This window comes from Ceratotherium simum, chromosome 8 (assembly GCF_057802395.1).
Source record: "Ceratotherium simum simum isolate JZ-2026a chromosome 8, ASM5780239v1, whole genome shotgun sequence".
In the NCBI taxonomy this organism is placed as follows: Eukaryota; Metazoa; Chordata; class Mammalia; order Perissodactyla; family Rhinocerotidae; genus Ceratotherium; species Ceratotherium simum.
The window spans coordinates 10,783,602-10,804,047 of record NC_141907.1 but is presented as its reverse complement, the minus strand read 5'-3'; the positions used below and the strand labels follow the sequence as shown (position 1 = coordinate 10,804,047).

The 20,446-nt window shown below is 40.6% G+C and overlaps 1 long non-coding RNA gene across 4 annotated transcripts in view; it reads right to left on the bottom strand.

Annotated features, from left to right (window-relative positions):
- LOC147916388 (uncharacterized) overlaps window positions 1-20,446 on the bottom strand; it is a 321,234-nt gene that overhangs the window by 210,048 nt on the left and 90,740 nt on the right. For 3 of the 4 annotated variants that reach the window (XR_015552863.1, XR_015552864.1, XR_015552866.1), the window contains one exon: window positions 1,496-1,575. The exons of the other annotated variant lie outside the window; for it this stretch is intronic. This is a non-coding gene — a long non-coding RNA (uncharacterized LOC147916388). The remainder of the gene's footprint in view (window positions 1-1,495; window positions 1,576-20,446) is intronic. 4 annotated transcript variants of the gene reach the window in all.

Genomic DNA, 20,446 nt, shown 5'->3' with positions numbered 1-20,446 from the left:
AAGCAGTTTTATTTAATATTGTCCCAAGCCCTAGCTCCAGGCCCAGGATCTAATCACCAAATTTCTGTAAAATGGAATCAAACTTTCTCCAACTACATCATATGACTATACTAGGGATCATGTTAAGTATATGTGTTACACACACACACACACACACATATATACTCACACAATTTATGCCTACATTTAAAGTCAACACCTTTTTCAAAATAGAAACTGTTAATTACACATAAATCACCTCCATTCATGCAATTTTTATGTCTTCTTCCAGGTAATTAATTTTATGGAAATTTACAATCCTTGTCCTGCTGTGTGTGCCCCTCCTCATACATAGTACACTCCTAGTTCTCTTGGGAACATTGGACAAACACTCTCACCAATTATATTAAGAAGTTAAATTAACATTAAACATTGTGTGACACACGCATCAAACAGGAAGTGTTGTTTTTAGACGCTGAGATTTTTAGGCAACCTCCAAGTGCTAATATGTTTAACCTCAACCATTGATTCCTTGTTCTGGGATGGCATTTAAGACATTGAGATATCTCCTGAACTCACCCTCCCAGCACTTCTGGAATTTCATTATATTTTGCTGAGTTTGGGCAGTAGCCAGGAAAATGTCTCCTGTGAAACAAAGATAGCTGGTTATTTCCCCAGTATCTATTCTCTCCTTTGCCTGAATGACAAAGATTTTAGCTGGGCACAGGGCCATCTACCTAAAGAGTTTATTTCCTGACTTCCCTTAATGTTAGGTAGCCATGTGCCTAAAGTCTGATCAATAGTACGTGAGTGAAAGTGCTGAGTTTACTACTTCTGGGTCCCTTAACATACAATGAGCATAGTCTTCCATTCTCTTCTCTATTTCTTGTTGGCTGGCATTTGGATGTGATAGTGGGAGCTACTTCAGACATCTTAAACCATGAGGGAGAAGCTACATGTAGAGGATGGCAGAACAATAAGAAAGTCCATATTGGCTTGATTTGATATGGTTGACTGCTTATACTCAGACAGTTATTAAGAAAGAAAGAGCCTTTATCTGGCTTGACTGTGTTATAGCAGGAAAAGGGAATGTAAATTAATAGATCTGCTCAGACCCAGGCCCATAATCATCTCTCAAATATGCCCAGCATTGACCCTACATCCACTTCTTGCACTGTGATCTCTTATCCTCCCACCCTCCAGGAGGTCATGGGCCACCCAGTGGCTGTTGCCTGCCTAGTTTACACTCTACCTGACCCACATTTGTCACCAAACTTCTCTCAAATTCCCCAAGGGGAAGGAGTTTAATAACTCCCTCTGTTGATTATCACATTCCTTCTAGGCTTCTCATGTCTCTAATGGATCCTCCAAAGTCCTATCAATGGGAATGAGAGTGATATTCCAGAATACCAACTGGAAAGCTCCAGGCAATGAGTAATCAATCAGGATGGACACCACTCATAAGCAACCACCTAGGCCATTGTCCTAAGCAGCAGCACGGCCACCTGGGATATACCTGCTGATTCCTGCAGATGATCTCTCCTGCCTCCTGGCCTGCTCAATTCTTCAGTCTCCATCCCTCTCCACAGTACAACACTGTAGTAGAGATTTGTTATAAACAGAAAAGAAGAGACATTACAATTAGAAGATGGATGTCATTCTTAACTAAAAATCAAAAGATGTATGACCTTAGAATGGACTACAAGACAGAATATCTCTCCTGGGTTTTCATTTATACCTATGGAGTCCCCAGATGCATTTTAGCATTTGTATATATGCAGACTTGCTGCAGACCACTAACTCTAGCCTTGCACTCTTGGTTTTAAATTCTGACAGGCACATTGAGAAACAGGACACTATGGCCACGAGCAATCCCGCAATTAGCAAAATACTTCAATACTCAACTGAGAATACAGTGTTTGCACAAATGCGGCACATTGGTGTACTGAGCAGTAAGTGTAACAGCAAAACAAAGAGAGAGACCAGCATCATAAGGAATGGATAGTTCAGCATCAATGACATGATAGCTATTTTGAGTACCTCAATTTAACCCAACTAAATATTCACCGAGTGCTTATTCTGCACCAGGGGCTGACTCTACCGGGTGTTGGGGACATACAGGTGATGAAGATAAGGTCCCAACTCTCAAATGAACAAACTGCTATACAAAAAGCCTATAATTCTTTATAAGTACCATAATAGAAAATGTCTAGAAATTGTTATGGGAACACAGATGAGGCAGCAATCATTCTGCCTGGGATCAGGCTGCCCAGAAACGTTCAGAAAGATCATATCCGAGTCAAGTTGTAAAGGGCAAACTGTTGCCCACCAGGTAGACAAAGAAGGGAGAGCATACCATCTGCTGGGAACAACAGAGGCAAAGTCTATGCAGACAGGAAAAGGCACAGTAGGGCGCCAGCAGGTGATGAAGCTGCAAGGTGTTGTTCTCAAACACTGGTGCATGTTAGAACCCCCTAAGAGATTATAAGAACTATCATTCTAGCATATTAGAATATTAAATGCCATGCCTGTAATATTAAATCAGAATTTCCACTGGTGGATCTGGGCATCGGGACTTTGTAAAAACTTCCCAGGCGATGTTAATGTGCAGCCAAGGTTAAAAACCATTGCCCTGGCTCAGACCAGGGACTTCAAATGTCATCCTGAAGAAGAACTATGCTGCCCTCTAGGCCATGAAAATCCTAGGCAGTCTTGCCTTCAGCATCTGCAGATTTGGGGTGACAAACATCTGTGTGAGGTTGTGTAATGTGCTACTGCTGGAGGCAGCAGATGGGTGACCAAGAAATTCATTTCTTGGAGAAAATTCAGGTATCTTAATTATAGACAGAACCAAGTTCTCCTAGGAGGCATGGACACTCCATCCCAGTCCTGTGAAACTGCCCTACTTCTATCAGAGTAGAGCTCACACACTTTAGATTTACCTAAAATATACATATCTTTCCTATATCTTAGTCAATTACTTGCCCTTTCCTAAGAAGAGCACTCTTTGTGGGTAAGAAACATTAAAATGAATAGCTAGCACTTCAATAGTGCTTACTCTGTGTTGGAAGGAGCTGAGCATGGGAGATGGAGTAACTGTAACTCTCATAACCTTAGGAGGTAGACACTAAGGTTAATACCACATTCCAGACAAGGCATTTGAAACAGACACAGGCCTGAGACTCGAGTGCCTCACTTGCCTCCCCCTTGTCCCTACCTAGGGCCCTACCTAGGGAGGGGCCGAGAATAAGAAGGTAGTGGAGATGAGAGTCAAAGCCAGGGAATCAAACTCAGAACTTGCACTCATGACCACTAAGCTGCCCCTTCTGTGCTTTTTGTCTTTGAGGAACGTGGTATAATGCCCAGGCACATAGCAATAAAAGGTGGAGGTGGGGAGAGCTGCAAGGAACAGAAAGGTAGAAGAGAAAGGAGGAGAAGGGAGGGAGAACAATAGAGGGAGAGGGGCCGGCTTGGTGGCATAGTGGTTAAGTTTGTGTGCTCCGCTTTGGAGGCCCAGGGTTCATGGGTTCAGATCCCGGGGGTGGACCTACACTCCGCTCATCAAACCATGATGTGGCGGCATCCCATATACAAAGTAGAGGAACATTGGCACAGATGTTAGCTCAGGGCCAATCTTCCTCACCAAAAAATGAAAAAAATTAAAAATAAAAGAGGGAGACACTGCAAAGATTGTTAATTCAACAGAAAACCCTCTTCACTTTTACAAGATGTGTCACAACAGAAAATGTCTCAAGACTGATGTATTAGGATTGATTCCCAGTGAGGGATGGTGGGTAGGTCTCTCAGGTTGCAGTCTGCTACCAATGTGACAAAGAAAGGGAGCTAGATGTGGCCACTAGGCCCAAGCTTTCTTTCCACTTGGAGGATCATCTCCACCTCGTACTCGCTTCTCCACCCTGATCATGACCTGCAGCCCCTCAGTCTTGCCCACTTTGGTGTCTGGGCAGTAATGCCCCTCCCCGTAAGTCCTTATGGTTGACCCCACCTGAGCATTGCAGAGAGGAACTGTAGGAACTTGGGAGTTCAGAAGGTCCCAAGACCACCTTCAGGTTCAATAATTCACTGGAAGGACTCACAGAACCCAGCTAAGCTGTTATACTCACAGTTATGGTTTATTACGGCGAAAGGATACAGATTAAAATCATCAACAGGAAGAGGCACGTAGGGCAGGGTCCAGGAGAGTTCCAGGCCCGAGCTTCCAGTTGTTCTCTCCCAGTGGAGTCCTGAACAGAGCTTACTTCTCCTGGCAAAAATACGTGGCCACACACATGGAGTACTGCCAACCAGGGAAGCTCGCGTGAGCCTGGTGTCTAGGATTTTTATTGGGAATTGGTCATATAGACATGACTGGCTGCTCACATGGTTGACCTTAATCTTCAGCCCCTCCAAGAGGTCACGTTGATACTGTGTGGCCCAAGATCCTCACAATAAATCGTATGGTTAGCACAGTCTATCTGGTGTGGCCCAAGGTCTCAACAGAGAGAGCACTCCAAGGGCTTAGAGGTTATCTCCCAGGAGCCAGTCAAAGGTCAAATCTTTCTTTGGGCAAAGTTAATCCTTTACTGCACAGAACTGGTCCAATCTGGGAGCTCAGTAGAGAGGGTTTACATCCTACTGCCACCACTTTCTGGCTGAGTGACCTCAGAAAGATGCCTCGAGCTCTCTGAGCCTCCTTTGATTCACTTGTAATATGGATATAACATCTCAGATGACTGTTGGGAAGATAAAAGAGATGAAGAATCACCAGGATGTTACAAACTATAAAAGTAGGGAAAATTTGTTACATTCTACCTCGATCCAAAATGAACCAGAGATTATTTTGGGGGGGAAGTCATAGAAATTGCAACACCTGGGACATGTACCTCAACCAAGAAAAATACCATTTCTATAGGAACACAATCATCATGTCATTTATTTCATAAACAGGCATTTATGGGGTGCTTCTACGGACCAAGTCCTGCAGATGCAGGGATAAGAAGGCTACATTTCTTACCAGGTTGCTGTGATTTGGGAAGTAATGGATGGAAGGGTGTTAGCTAGTGTGCAGATAAGCTCAGGTCTGAGGAGACGAGAAGTGAGGTGGCTCGCTGAACTTCCCAAACTCCCATATCAGCTCCTCCCACCAGGCACACCTCAGTGCTGGGCCCAGGGTGCTAGAACAATCTATGAGATATTAATGCTTTTTCTCTCCTTAATTACAGCTTTTTAAATAAATACCCTAAATAATGTAACGGCATTGCACACACACACACTCTTTCTCATACGCTTAGGACAAGGCTGTCACTTGCTATACTTCAACATTTGACATCAGGCAACTTAGAGGAGGTGTTGTAATACACTGTGCTCCCTTGCAGGTGTTTGAAAGCTGCTGGACTCCAAAATTAAAAAGAAGCAGATTTTTCTTTGATGTTTTATATTTCATTGACCTCAAAAATCCCTAGTCTTCAAGTCGTAAGGCCTATACAGCTCAGTGGTACAAATTCACTGACCCTACCAATTTTTATCGAGCACCTACTATGTGCCATCAGTATTGTAGGCATATAGTAAAGAAATTAATGAGCAAACAGATTTTTTAAATCCCTGCCTCTGTGGAACTTGCATTCTTCTAGACTCTGACAAAATGTCAGCTTTGGAAAGTTGTGAACTGAGCACAAATCACTCATCAGCTATGAGACTCTGGGCACCTGACCAAACCCATCTGAGCCTGTTTCATCATTTTGAAATGGAGCTGATAATACCAACCTCCTAGGGTCACTGCGAGAATAAATTAAGCAACCACAGTAAAACACCTAGAACAATTTTAGCTCATAGAAGCTGCTGGATGCACGTAAGTTCCCCTTTCTCTTCTACCGTTTATTTCCAGGACTCCATGCTATCTCAGTTTAAAACCAAGGGAAGAGAAGGCACTACTAGCTACTAGTTTAACTAGAGGCACTAAATGCACGACACTGAGCCAACTCAGAAATAAAATCCAAGTCCGGTGTTTTGACCAGGTTACCTGCTACTTCATCCTTCCCCATACAAACTTAAAGGCAATGTGAGGTAGAGGGAAATACTCCAGGCAGGGTCAACAGACCTGATTTTAATTCCAGCTCCTCCAACAGTAGCTATGTGTCTTTGGGCAACTCACTTTCTCTCTGCAAGACTTCATTCCCTAAGCCATAAAATGAAGGGCTGCGCTAGACCAGTGTTCTCAGTCTGGGCTCCACATCAGAATCCCCTGGGGAGCTCTTAGAACATACTGACGTACAGAAAATTAAACCAGAATCCCTGGAGGGATTTTTTTAAAACTCCCCTGATGTGAAGCTAGGACTGAGAACTTCTGGGCTCCTCCTTCAGCTCTAACATCCTAGGAGAGAGCTTGCAAACTCAAATGCCTACACAGACCAAGCAGGTAAGGTAAGTGCATGAAGCCAGACAGCCACAGCTACCTCAAATGAGAGTGGGGGGGCTGTGCCCACAGGTGGATGCCCCGTGGGAAGGGCAGCAGGTGATCCCTGCCAGACCACCATTTCTATGTGGGGAACTGGATGTGGGGAGCAGGGCTGGGACTCCAGGGCTGCCAAATGTTCCCTTATTCAAGAGAAGCTGAATATCTTGTGTGTGTGCACGTGACTGCGTGCACATACAAAATCTCCAAAATTTTACATGGTGGCCCAACTGGGAATTTTTTTAGTTTCATTTTAATATTATATAAGCAAAAACGAAAATCAAAAAATGAAACAAAAAGCATTGTGTATCCTGGTAATACTAAGGGCCACTAGTTGCTGACTCCTATTCTCCAAGACCTTGGACAGACGAATTCTTGGAACACAAAGGCCATGATGAAAATTTGGGGCTTAGAGATTGTTTTTCTTCCTTTCTTTATATTCTCTTATACCTTTGTTTCTTTATTGCTCCCCCTCCAGGAGCCATTTTAGATATTTTCTCCCAATCATTGCCCATTAAATTTTAATACCACAGATATGCTGTGTATCTGCTTACGTACTCTATGTGCTTTATATATAGAGTATGGTTTCTTCGCCCTCCACCAAGAATCAATTCTTTCAAAATGCCCCCATGGAGAATGCACACCTTATGTAAACAAATTGAGGCATCTTAACCTGCCTACAGAATTAGCTCAAGTCTATTTTTCATCCTGTGTTCTCCACCGTGTTCTCCCCACTCCCACTTACCTGACCCCCTCTCCTTCTAAGGGAGAGACAGTGAGACAGGAGAGCTGCGGTTTGGGTTTGAGTGCCCAGGGAGAAGTTAGCAGGCATGCAGCCTTCAGTAAGCCTCCTACTCTCCCCGAGCCTGTTCTCACTCCCACACAGACCTTACAGAGTTGTTTTAAGCATGAAATGAAACCAAGACTGTGCCATCCAGATCCTCCTTCTTGGAAGACCTTCAGCTGTCAGCCCCTTGGGGATGGCCTTAACAGTAGCCTCCAATGATCAATGAGGCAGCCTAACAGAGAACAACCCTGAAATGCCACTCTAGGGTTCCCTTGGGTCTGGCCAAAGTTGTCACTGGGCGGGGCTCGAACTCAATTTCTCCCTCTGCCCACTCCTGTTTTATTCTTCCTCTTCCACAGATCTAGAATCTAAGGATGCATCTGTATAAATATTCTATACACAAGACTCTATTTCAGAATCTGCTTCCCAGAGAACTCAAACTACCACAGGAGTAATACAAAGGAAATGCAACAGTGTTGTTGACATTGTTCAATGATAAGCTTTAAGTATTTGCACATGAAGTTTTCAACTGAATTTGCAGCTGGAATTTTATATAGTTCATTCTGGATGTGCTTGACACCAGGCTTCCTGGCATCAGGGATGCTGTGAAACATAAAAGTGACCACAACAAAGACATCACAGTCCTGAGTCAATCAGAGACCTGAACTCAGAAGAAGGCCTTTTTTGGTGTACTTTGTCCATTTTTTGTGATCTGTCCAGTCCTTTTTACTTCTGCTCTGAGAGACCTGCCTAACTCCCACCTAAGACATGTGTCTCTTCCTTGACAGAAAAGTAAATAAATTCAACTTTGTTTCGGATCACTATTCGGTGATCTTTGTTTCTTACTATTGGAGATCACAAATCATGAGTGTCTCACCCCCTTCACAAGCCCATTACTTCACACCACCTTTGGGTTCTCCAGGGCCTCTGGGTGGGGAGCCTAGTGCACCCTCCCCTATCCCTCACTCCAGACATTCTATCTTGCCTACATAGTAACCACAACCAGAATGATAGTTATTATTTTTTAAATAATTATAAAACTATCTAGATTCTTTATATATATCATCTTATTTAATCCTCAAACAAACTCATGATGTAGATATTATTATCCCTAGGATACAGGTTAGGAAAAGAGAGATTAATTACTGTACTTTAAGACACTCAATAGCAGAAGAAAATCAATCCAATTAAAAAATAGTCAGAGGAAATGAATAGACATTTTTCCAAAGAACACAGGCAAATGAACAACACATATATGAAAACGTACTCAAAATCACTAATCATCAGGAAAATGCAAACCAAAACCACGAGATATCACCTTACACCTGTTAGAATGGCTATCACCAAAAAGACAAGACATATCAAGGCTGGCAAGAATGTGGAGAAAAGGGAACTCTTGTGCACTGATGATGGGAATGTAAATTGGTGCAGCCACTATGGAAAACAGTATAGAGGTTCCTCAAAGAATTAAAAATAAAACTACTGTATGATCCAGAAATCCCACTTCTGGGTATATATCCAAAAGAAATGAAAACAGGATCTCAAAGAGATACCTGCACTCCCATGTTCGTTGTAGTACTATTCACAATAGCCAAGATGTGAAAACAACCTAAGTGTCTGTCAACTGATGAATGATAAAGAAGATGTGGTGTATACATACAACGGAATATTATTCAGCTATGAGAAAGAAAGACATCCTGCCATGTCCTCACCACAAATTATGTGATGTGATGCAGGTGTTAGTTAACGCTTTGATGATAATCATTTTGCAATATAAAAGTGTACCAAATCAACATGTTGTACATCTTAAAATTATACAATGTTATATGTGAATTATATCTCAATAAAGCTGGAAAATAAAAGACACACCTAGTGATAGAGCTGGAATTTGAAGACTTTAGGACTGAAGCCCAAGCTAAGGAAGTACTACACCACAAATTCTCTCCATCCTGGTTTTCATTCCTCAGCTGCTGCTCTCAAGACAGTTTTTGTAAATAATGGCAGACAAAATCTTGCAAGCACACATATGAGCAGGCATGACTTACAACAGGGAACCCAGTGGTCGCAGAGAGCTGGGTAAACCCAGTCAACAGTAGCAACCCCAGCCTGCAGGGCATGGTGTAGATCTGTTTTAGGATGGACTTCCTCTGTGCATTCTGACACTGGCCATTCCTCTTGCCCCTCTCCTTGGTGATTCTAAACCCAATTTGACTTTCTGACTTAGTTCCTGGTACCCCTATATCAGGGTTTCTTAACTTCAGCACCGTTGACATTTGGGACCAAGTTTTCTTTATTGTGGAGGTTGTTTTGTGCATTGTAGGATGTTTAGCAGCATCCCCAGCTTCTGTCTACCAGATAGATGCCAGTAGCACATCCACTCCTTCCCCCATCATCACAATCAAAAACGTCTCCAGAAACTTCCAAAAGTCCCCTAGAAGAGATAAAATCACCCTGAGTTGAAAACCACAGGTCTAGTTCCCTCCCTTGACTGGCCATTTCCCCTCACTTCTGGACTAGGTTTGACTGCAGCCTAATGACTCAGCACCCCCACGTCAGCATGCCCTGCCCTTTGTGTGATTGTCCATCTAAGCATCTTCCTCAGGAAGCTGGCCACCTGACATCCCAGAAACAAGCTGTTCTCAGCTAAGTGGGTCATGGCTCCTGGTGGAAGAGTGTGTCACCAATCCCAGGCAGCCCTGCATTTTCACTGGCACCTCCTATCCAGTGCTGGCCAGTAGAAACTCTACCCATTCTCAGAGAAATCGTGGTTAGAGCATGGGACTAAACATGCACCACTTTCCTTTAATACTTAGTGTTCCTAGGTGCCAAAGCCACTACTTCTTGACTGTAAAGTTTCTCAGACTTCAACTTTTCATTTTTAAGAAGGCACCCAGCATGTGGACATTCATTATTTTATTCCTACTGTGTCTGTCAAGGGCTTTTTAAAAAGCCAGCATGAAAGGCCAAATAATAGGCTTGACTTAGTAAAGGGTCATGTAAATGGCTGGTTGACACATCTCCCAGCCCTGGCAAAGCTGGTAGCCAAGCTCCAACAGAGCCTGAAAGTGATTGTCCCAGTTCTCTGGTTCCAAGGTGGCAAGCTACTCTTTTCTCCCTTGGCAGTCAAGCTACTCCTTCAGCCCAGCCCCCTTCTTTCTACACCAATTCCCTCACCTAGAGGATAAGACAGGAAAAGTAACATTTCAGCCCTTGGCTTTCTCAAGGTGCGACTGCTGATAAGACTCCCATCCTGGATTTAATAATGTAGGCCATCCATTTTTCACTTGTTAGTTCTCATTATACACCAGCTGTTAGGGAGTGCAGTAACGGAAAGGGAGAATGTACTTTGCAATCACGTAGACCTCGGTTTCACTTTTGCTGCCTGTCCAGTAAATTTCTTCTCAAGACTTTCATTTCTCTTATATATATTGAAATATTAATAATATCTGGGGTTTTTTTGTGTGTGTCATTAAAAAGACTAGATAAATTAACACATATAAAGTGTCTAGAAGCTTCTCATCGACTAATAGCTGCTGGGAGTGGAGGTGATGGTGTTGGCATCACAATAACAATGGAAATAATGTGTGTGAGTTTCTTTCCCCCTTGGACAGATAGTCTACCCTAAATCTCTGAATCTTATCTGATCCCGGTGAACTAGGTCAACCTAGAAAGAAACGTGCTTGTCCATTAGCTCTCCTTCTTGAGATTAGAATTTTCCTTTTGAGTCACTATTGAGCATCTGATTCCCTATTCCTGCTTGCCTAGGAGGATCCTAAAACATTCTGGGAAATTCCTAAGAAGAAAGTACTCCAAACAGCACCCAGAGATTTAACCCAAAAGGCTGCTGCAATGACTCTGAAACTGCCTTCCAAGTTGTGTCACACACACACAAATCAACAAAAAAGTAATTAGCTCCACTCTCTTCTGGCTCCCGGAAAGGGTTCTGCCTCTGTTTTGGTGGTGAGGAGTGAAGATAGTTTCTCTATCTCCTCTGAATACCATCAATATTGCTTTGAACTTGTTTGAAAGCAAGAAATAAAACATTAATTGAGAACCTATTACTGTCAGTACCGACCAGTATACATCATTTACAGTACATCGTTTAATCCACATGAAAAAGATATGAGGTGGGCCGGCCCCGTGGCTTGGTGGTTAAGTGAGCGCGCTCCACTGCTGGCGACCCGGGTTCGGATCCCGGGCTCGCACCGACGCGCTGCTTCTCCGGCCATGCTGAGGCCGCGTCCCACATACAGCAACTAGAAGGATGTGCAGCTATGACACACAACTATCTACTGGGGCTTTGGGGGGAAAAAATAAATAAATAAAATCTTTAAAAAAAAAAAAAAAAAGAAAAAGATATGAGGTAAGGATTATTATTATTATTCTTATTCCAACTTCCATGTTGAAAAAACTAAGGCTCAGAGCAAGAAAGTAAATACCCCACAGGGGTTTCAAAATGTTTATTCCAATCTCAGCCCCTAATTGAAAAGCCAGTATTCTTTCTGTGATATCACATTGCTTCTCAAACTTGTTTCTCTCCAATCTCGTTAACATTGATTTAACAGTGCTTCAATGTGGAAAGCCCTGTATAGAGGGATAGGCTGGACTTTGTAACGTGCTGGATGGGGAATTTGATGTTTAGTATTCTGACACCTGCTTGAAAATAATTAGTTTTTTTTTTTTTAGACATTTTCAGGCACAAAGTTAACAGAAGAAAAATGAGAAAAGGTTAATTAAAAGGCAGATGAGTTTTATTTCCTTGCCAAAATGTAGCCTAACCTCTTCCCAGCCCACTTACTGGCCTCATAGCCTTTGCCAACACTTGATTTCTCACTTCGTTCCTTTGGTCATACATCCCTCTTCTCCTTTTCCAAGACTTAACTGGCTTTAAATTACAGTCAGACACCCAAGTCAGACTAGTTGAAGTGAAAAGGGAATTCCTTGGCTCACAAGATGAGGAAGTACAAGTATGGATGAGTCCTGGGGTCTGTCTTTCTCTCCAATCCACCCTGCCTGGTTTTATCTGCTGAAGGGTTCTCATATGCCTACCCCCTCTCTAAACCCACCTCTTCCTAGTTTGGCAATGCCAATGGAAAAAGAACTCTACTCTCAAATTTCACATATTAATTCTAGGAAAGATGCTGGTTAACCTTGCTTCGGTCATGCATACATACCTGTAGGCAGTAACTCTACCCAGAAGGATGGGGTGGTCTGCCCAGCCAGGGTCAAATGTCCCCTCTTTAGCTGAGGGTAAGGGCAGAATGATTTCCACACTCTAACAGGACCACACAGATTGAAGGAGGGGTTCCCCAAAGGAACGAGAAGAAAAGGTATTGGAAAGAATGCTGGATACACAAAAAATGTGACTACCACTGTCTGCTACATTAACAAAGTGGAACGATTCCAAGACCTTTACACCTTACCTAGGCCCTATAAAACTCTCAAAGGTGTTGCCACTTGTGGGACACAGAACTGTTTCCTGTACACTACCAAGTTTTCCTGGTGATATTCTGGTGATACTCTGCCCCCTGGCAGTCCTTCCTGCCCCTACCAACCTCCCTGCTATCTGTGAACATTTGGAAGCCTGGGAACCTCCCATCATTATTCCCACAGTCCATGAGCGAGGTGCTAGCAGGTATTATCCCCTATTGTGTCTGCCCCATCTTGTGGCCCAGTGTCAGTCTATAGGAAGTGGATTTTATGAGATGTGGCTGCTTACTCATGAAGCTTCTCTGGAAGGCTTTCTGGATGATGAGACACAACAAAGCCTCTTTGCTATGCCCCTATTTCATTTTCTGGTTGAAAATAATCACAAAATATAGACGTGCAATCCTTTGCCCAAAACAATTTCAGACAATGCTGAATGATAAACTGCAAAAATCAGACGAACATTACTGTACAAACCTCATTCCTTTAGAGTTGGTTTTGGAGGAGATATACTAGTGAGAGTTATTTTAATATGTGTCATGGTAAGTAGGATATGGGAAATGAAGTGAGGTGACGAAGAAGAAAGTCCAGTTATTGTGGAGAGTACTGAGGGAAGAGTTAGTCCTACTATTCCAAGAAAGAAGTGATGATTAATGAAACTGTGCAGAAGAAACATCCAGCCCATTGGTATTCTACCCAGAGAGAGCAACATTTCAACTCAAGCTTCTCAAGTACTTCAAATCCGCCATTATAAAATACTACACCCAAGTAACATGAAAGATAACATGAAGCGGAGGTTTTGTTACATTGTTACACTTGATCTGCTCAACTTAGTTTTTCAAAATACATTTTGGAAGTCTGACTGAATGTGCCGTTCCTCCATCTATTGTCCTAGCACCAAAGAGAGTCCCAGAACTGGTCAAGAAAAACTGAAGAGTTCATTGTCCCCTTCTTTGCTTTGGCTACTGGGGAGCAAAATTTTGCCCTTAATTATTAAACTTAACATACAAGTGCTTTTAATTCATCATTTCAATCTTCACCACAAACATAAGGTATGTGTGCTTACCCAGAATGTATAAATACAGAACTGAGACTTGGAGGGATGAAGGTCTTTTGGTGGCAGACCCACAGTTAGACTCTGGTCTGGTAGACTCCAATTTCAGTGCCCTTTCCTCAAAACCTCTATTCTAAGTCCTATTTGAGTTGGCCTCTGCCCTAACCTCCCCAGATTGGTAGACATGCTATATTGGGCTACCACATTGAGTCAACATTTTTGGAGTTTTTTAGCATTGCTGACATAGTGAGTTATTCAAGTATTAAGCAACTCTTCAAATGTTACAAGGCTCTGTGCTTAAATTCAATTCAAATGTCTTCCAAACATTTACTGCATCTGGGTAAATAGGCTGAACTCATGTTTTTCTGGAACATGGGTTTTATGTAACTAGTATTGGAGGCTCAAAGGCAGTTCCAAAATTAGTGCTGAAGGGAGGTCAAAGAAATGACTCTTTGGACACTGTGCCAGTTGCATGCTCATTACCATACTAATGTTGCCCATGCAAAGCCTTCAGTGACATCATTTGATATATGAAAATATGCATTGGGAAAAATGGAAATGTATGTAAATGACACAGAGGTTATACTGGCCCATTAACATCACAAATCCCCATTTACGGCCCACTTTTAATTTAAGTGGTCTTTCTATTAGGAAGACTACTTATGAAGTTAATCTGGAACGAAATCTCAGCATGTCAATTAAAATGGTGTGACAGTGAGACCAGCATCACCTGGTAATTCTTAGCAGATGTCTTAATTAGGCTTCTCAGTGGCAGGTTGACCAATGACACTCTGTAAAAGTCATTTTCAAGTTTGCATTTGAGGGCTCTCTTCTCCTTCAAACTTTTCCTCTTCTTTTTTCCAGTTAAATCTTAGCCGTTATGAGGTTTCTCTTTGTGCATTTTTTTCACCAAAGACTTGTTCCTTTTTCTCTTTTCTTCTTACTGTAAGAGTATTCCAGAAAGAATATTCCGCCCCCAGGGGCTGGGGCACTGCAAGCCTTAATTTATTGAAAGTCTTTTATCTTAAATATTCATTTGAAATTTGCATTCTCCTTCGTAAAATAGTCAGGCTTATTTTAATATAAAAATTTGTTTAAAATCATATACTGTCTAGTAAAATTGAAGCCATGTAATTCTGTATCTTTGTATATTCTTGGCTCATGCTATGTGGGGAGTGTTGGGGGTGGGGCTGCACATTCCTCAGTTTGGAAAGCACACGTCTAATGTAAACAGAACTTTGGAACCATTCAGACCTAAGTTAAAACCTGACACTGCTATTTATTAAGTGTATGACTTGGGGCAAGTTATGTAATCCAGGCTGAGCTCTCCAAGGCTAGAGATTCTTTTTTTTCTTTTCTCAGCTTCATTGAGATATAATTGACATACAACATTGTATAATTTTAAGGTGTACGATGTGTTGATTTGATACAACTATATATTGCAAAATGATTACCACCATAGCGTTAGCTAACACTTCCATCACATCAATTTAAGGTCTATTCTCTTAGCAACTTTCAAGTATATAATACAGTATTGTTAACTATAATCACCTTGCTATAATTAGATTCCCAGAATGTGTTCCTTTTATAACTGGAAGTTTGTACGCTTTGACCAACATCCCCCCATTTCCCCCAACGCTCAGTCCCTGGTAACCACCATTCTAGTCTCTGTTTCTATGAGTGCGGCTTTTTTAGATTTCACATATTAGTGATATTATACAGTATGTGTCTTTCTATGTCTGATTTATTTCACTTAGCATAATGTCCTCAAGTTTCATCTATGTTGTCCAAAGAGCAGAATGTCCTTTTTCACGGCTGAATAATATTCCATTATATATATATGTGTGTATATATATATATATACACACATATACATATATGTATATACACACACATATATATACCACATCTTCTTTATCCATTCATCTGTCAACAGACACTTAGGTTATTTCCATATCTTGGCTATTGTGAATAATCCTGCACAGGAATACAGATATCTCTTTGAGATCTTGATTTCATTTCCTTTGGACATATACCCAGAAGTCGGATTGCTGGATCATAGGGTAGTTCTATTTTTAATTTTCTGAGGAAACTCCATACTGTTTTCCATAGTGGCTGCACCAATTTCATTCCCACCAACAGTGCGCAATGGTTCTCTTTTCTCCATATCCTCGCCAATACTTGTTGTCTCTTGTCTTTTTGATAATAGCCATTGTAACAGGTGTGAGGTGGTATCTCATTGTGGTTTTGATTTGCATTTCCCTGGTGATTAGTGATGTTGAGCATCTTTTCATGTACCTGTTGGTCATTTGTATGTCTTCTTTGCAAAATGTCTATTCAGTCCTTCTGCCCATTTTTAAATAGGATTGTTTGTTTTTTTGTTATTGAGTTGAGTGAGTTCTTTATATAATTTGGATATTAACCCCTTATTAGTTATATGATTTGCAAATATTTTCTTCCATTCTGTAGGTTGCCTTTTCGTTTTGTTGATTGTTTCTTTTGCTGTAGAGAGCTTTTTAATTTCATGGAGTCCTACTGATTAATTTTTTTCTTTTCCTGCTTGTGGTTTTGGTGTCATATCCAAAAAACCAATGCCAAGACCAATGTCAAGGAGATTTTTCCTAATGTATTCTTTTGGAGTTAATGTTTCAAGTCTTACATTTAAGTCGCTAATCCATTTTGAGTTAATTTTTGTGAGTGGTATAAGATGGGAATCCAATTTTGTTCTTCTGTATGTGGTTATTCAGTTTTTCCAGCATCATTTACTGAAGCAACTATTCTTTTCCCAGTGAGTATCCTTGGAGCTCTTGTCAAATATCAGTTGACGATATATGCAAGGGTTTATTTCTGGGCTCTCAATTCCATTTCATTGGTTTATGCATCTATATTTATGCTGGTACCCTACTGTTTGATTACTTTGGGGATTCTCTCTCCCCTGCTCCTTTTCCATACTTATCACCTAGCTCAGGACCTGACATGATAATAGGCACTCAAACATTTTTTTTTGAAAAATGAGTACACTCTTTATGCCTAAATATGTTTCCTTTCTAAAGAAGAAATCATGACATTACAGTGTTTTGGTGAATATTTTAAAGAAATATTTCCCTTTATTTAAAAAAAATAATTTCCCTGTAGAAGTAAATAAGTATTTTGTGATAGAGAAATGCCTAAGCAAATTCAGATGCTGTCAAATAAGACAACTGTTTCATGGTTTCTCTTGAAAGAAACAAGATGAAATGCAATGTATGGACCCTAATTATAAATGTAAGGTTGAACTATCTCCTGTTGTCATAGACCAGAGGTCAGCAAACATTTACTGAAAAGGGTCAGACAGTAAGTATTTTCAGCTTTGCAGCCACGCCATCTTTGTCACAACTGCTCAACTCTGCCACATATTGCACAAACAGCCACAGAAAATACTAAATGAATGGGTGTAAGTAGCTGTGTTCCAATAAAATTTTATTCACAACAGTAAGTGGTGGGTGGATTTGGCCTAAGGCCATATAGATTGCGTAGACTCCTGCATAGACTATTCAAGTATTATGACCTTGAAATTGTATTAGACATATTTAAATTGCTGTTTTTAATTTTTAAAACAAAGATAGCAGATGAAATTAATTTAAGCTTTAAAAATATATGTAAGACATAAAGTATAATTCAGAACACGTAATAAGTTATCTCTAATATTGACGACAATATTTTTCATCTATAAGACATGGCATTCAGCCTTCCTTCTTAAATAAACTAGATCCCAGAACATTTTGTTTTGACTTCAGTAATGTCTAGTGGGAGGTTGCAGGACTGTTTCTGCATAGATTTGAAGCCGTAACCCAAAGTGGGCTTCAGCGTGTGGGACTGTTGTCTAACGGTGAGGAGAGACAGCCAGACCAGGCAAGGGCTTGGCTCACTGGTTACCTTGGTTATGTCACTAACCTATTGCTCCAAATGGAAGACAGTAACAATGATAGAACAAAGAATGTTTCTCTTGGGTCTTCAGAGAGCCAGAGTAGAAAGTGCCTTGTCAAGAGCAAAAGCAATGGTCTTTACTTCGCTGTACTGATGTAGCTTCCTAATATGAAGCACATGCAGCAGTTTAGTGGAATAGAAAAAGCATGGACTTTGGAGACAAATATCCAAATTCAAACCTCATTTTTGTCACTTAACTTGTGATGAGGACAAAGTTTCTTAGTCCCCCTAAGCCTCAGTTTCTTCATCTGTAAAGTACAGATGATAAAATCTGTCCTTAAATGGTGTGGTTTGTTGAGAGGTTTCAATAAGCTGGATGTATGAGCTAATATATGTTCTTGGCACAGTTGATGATGCACAGTATGAGCTCTATAAATGTTCATTCTTTTGCTTTCTCATCTCCTTTCCCCAACAACACATAAAATAAGACCTTTCCACTGCTCTCAGCCGGACCATTCATTTCCCCTGCTAATAAATGAGAGTTTTATCGCTCCTTCCCAGATGTGGAATTATACTATTGGTATCATGCCTACTGTATCTTAATCCCTTTGCTAATGTACCATTTTACCTTGAATTGTTACACAGTGTTCTGCCCTCCTACTCCTCTCCTGGCTTTCTGCAAAGTCATGAGTCAATTCTTTTCAAATATTATTGTTCTAATAATAGCACTCTCTCACAAAACATCTCAATCTTCCTCACCTCATCATATTGTACTGTCTTTAAATCATCTAGCTCTCTGTTAACAATTGTTTCTTTTCTTTATATAGTTGTAGCAATTGATGTAAAAACCTCAGTGCAATATGTGTGTGTACATATACACATACATACCATTTTTATACATACATATATATATATACACATATATATATATCTTTTTTTTTACTTTCCTGAGATTTTGTTTTGGCAAGTAAACTATTAGCAAAGAAGATTTGAGACAAATGCATTAATATATTTAAGAAATTGTAAACTTTTAAGGTATGAAGAAAGCATGCTTTAGCAGCATTCATCTGCATTCTTTTGATGCTTTAAATTCCAATTGCTTCTTACCTATTCATTAAAGCAGATCAAATAAGACTTGTTTTTAGCAAGCTCTGACTTTCCTACTTCATTTGAAGCTTGCAATAAAGGTTTGATGTCTGAAGATTCCACCTTCAAGGTTGATGCCATATACAAGTATAAATTTGAACCCACTGGGCTGAAGGTCTGATATGCCAAAGAGAATCCCTCAGCTGGGATATGAGATCAGTTGACTGAACATTCAATTTTGAATATTTGGAGAGTCACACAGGTGCTCAGAAATACCTGAAGTGTGTGTCAAGAATCCACTGAATTCTTAGAATTGATGATTATCTCGAGCACGACTAAAAGAAATTGGAGGTGAGCAGACCTCAACAAAATGGTTATCTCTGAAAAAAAAATTTTGCTGTGGCTTCTCCTTCTTTCCATGCTACAATTATATGAGATTCAGGACAATCTAGAAAGAGAGATTTCTTGTTTTAAGGGTGAGGTCGAAGCTTGGACAGCTTGGGGAAGATTCCCAGTCTCAAATTTCTTAAATGCAATAAACCGGCTGCAAAAATGTATGTCTTCCAATACCTCTTCCTCTTGGAAACATCAGCTTGGAGAATGGCAGAAGCATTGACCCAAAGATTCAAGCCAGAAACAGGGTAGGGGCACATTCTGAAGTCCCTCTTCTCTATCATCTCCTTCATTCTACTTCTTCTCAATCTTTGCCAAGTGACTGTGTTAATAACATCCCTCCAACCTGCTGCTGCCTAAGTCAGGTGCCCAACTGGCCCCGCTGTCTCTAATTCTGTCCTTCTCTCATACTTTTTTCTTACCGTGGCCAGAATTATCTTCACAATTTCAAATCTGATCTTATTGTTTCCTTGCATAACATACTTTAATGGCTCCCTATTACAGGCAGCAAGACATTCAAACTCCTTAGGATGATTTATAAAATTTTATTATCTCCGCCAATATTTCTAACCTCATTTCCTGCAAGGTTGCTGGGTAGCAAAAAGGGAAAAAAGACACCCACCTAATGATTTTTTGTATAAGTATGTTCCATACAATATTTGAACATCCTTATACTAAAAAATTATTCTTTGTTTATCTGAAATTCAAATTTAACTAGATGTTTGACATTTTATCTGGCAACCTCACTTACATAGATACCAAAATCCAGCCAAACCAAGTACTCTTACACATTGGTACTCTTCTATCTCACTCGACCACAAGCTTTGTGAGAGCAGGACCATGTACTCAATCCCAAACGCATTACATATTTTTGATATAGACAATAAGCATTTGTTAAAGGAAAGAAGACAGGGAAGGAAGGAAGGGAAAAAGAGAGAGAGGGAAAGGTGGAGTGAGAAAAATACCTTCAAATATGACAGACCTTATATTCTTCCTAAAGTAAAAACCTTTTACTTCTAAATTCCTCTGGAAATCCCTTCTTAACCCCTCTTGATGGAATTAAATGTTTCTTCTTCTGATCTTCTGTATGATCATGGACATACAGCTGTAAAAGCATGCATTGTAGTTCTGCTATTATTATTTAGTCATCTGGGTCTTCTACTAGACTGTGAGTTCATCCATGGCAGAGAGTAAATTTTCCTTACCATTTACCCCTCCCGTGGTGCCTGGAACATTGGAGGCATTCGATAAATGTTTGGTTAAATGTCTGGTTAAATGAAAAATGTGTTAAAATAACTAGGCAGACCTGTGATTCTTTTTAAATAGGTCTAGAAAAATCTCAAGCCATTTTCAAGAAGAATCC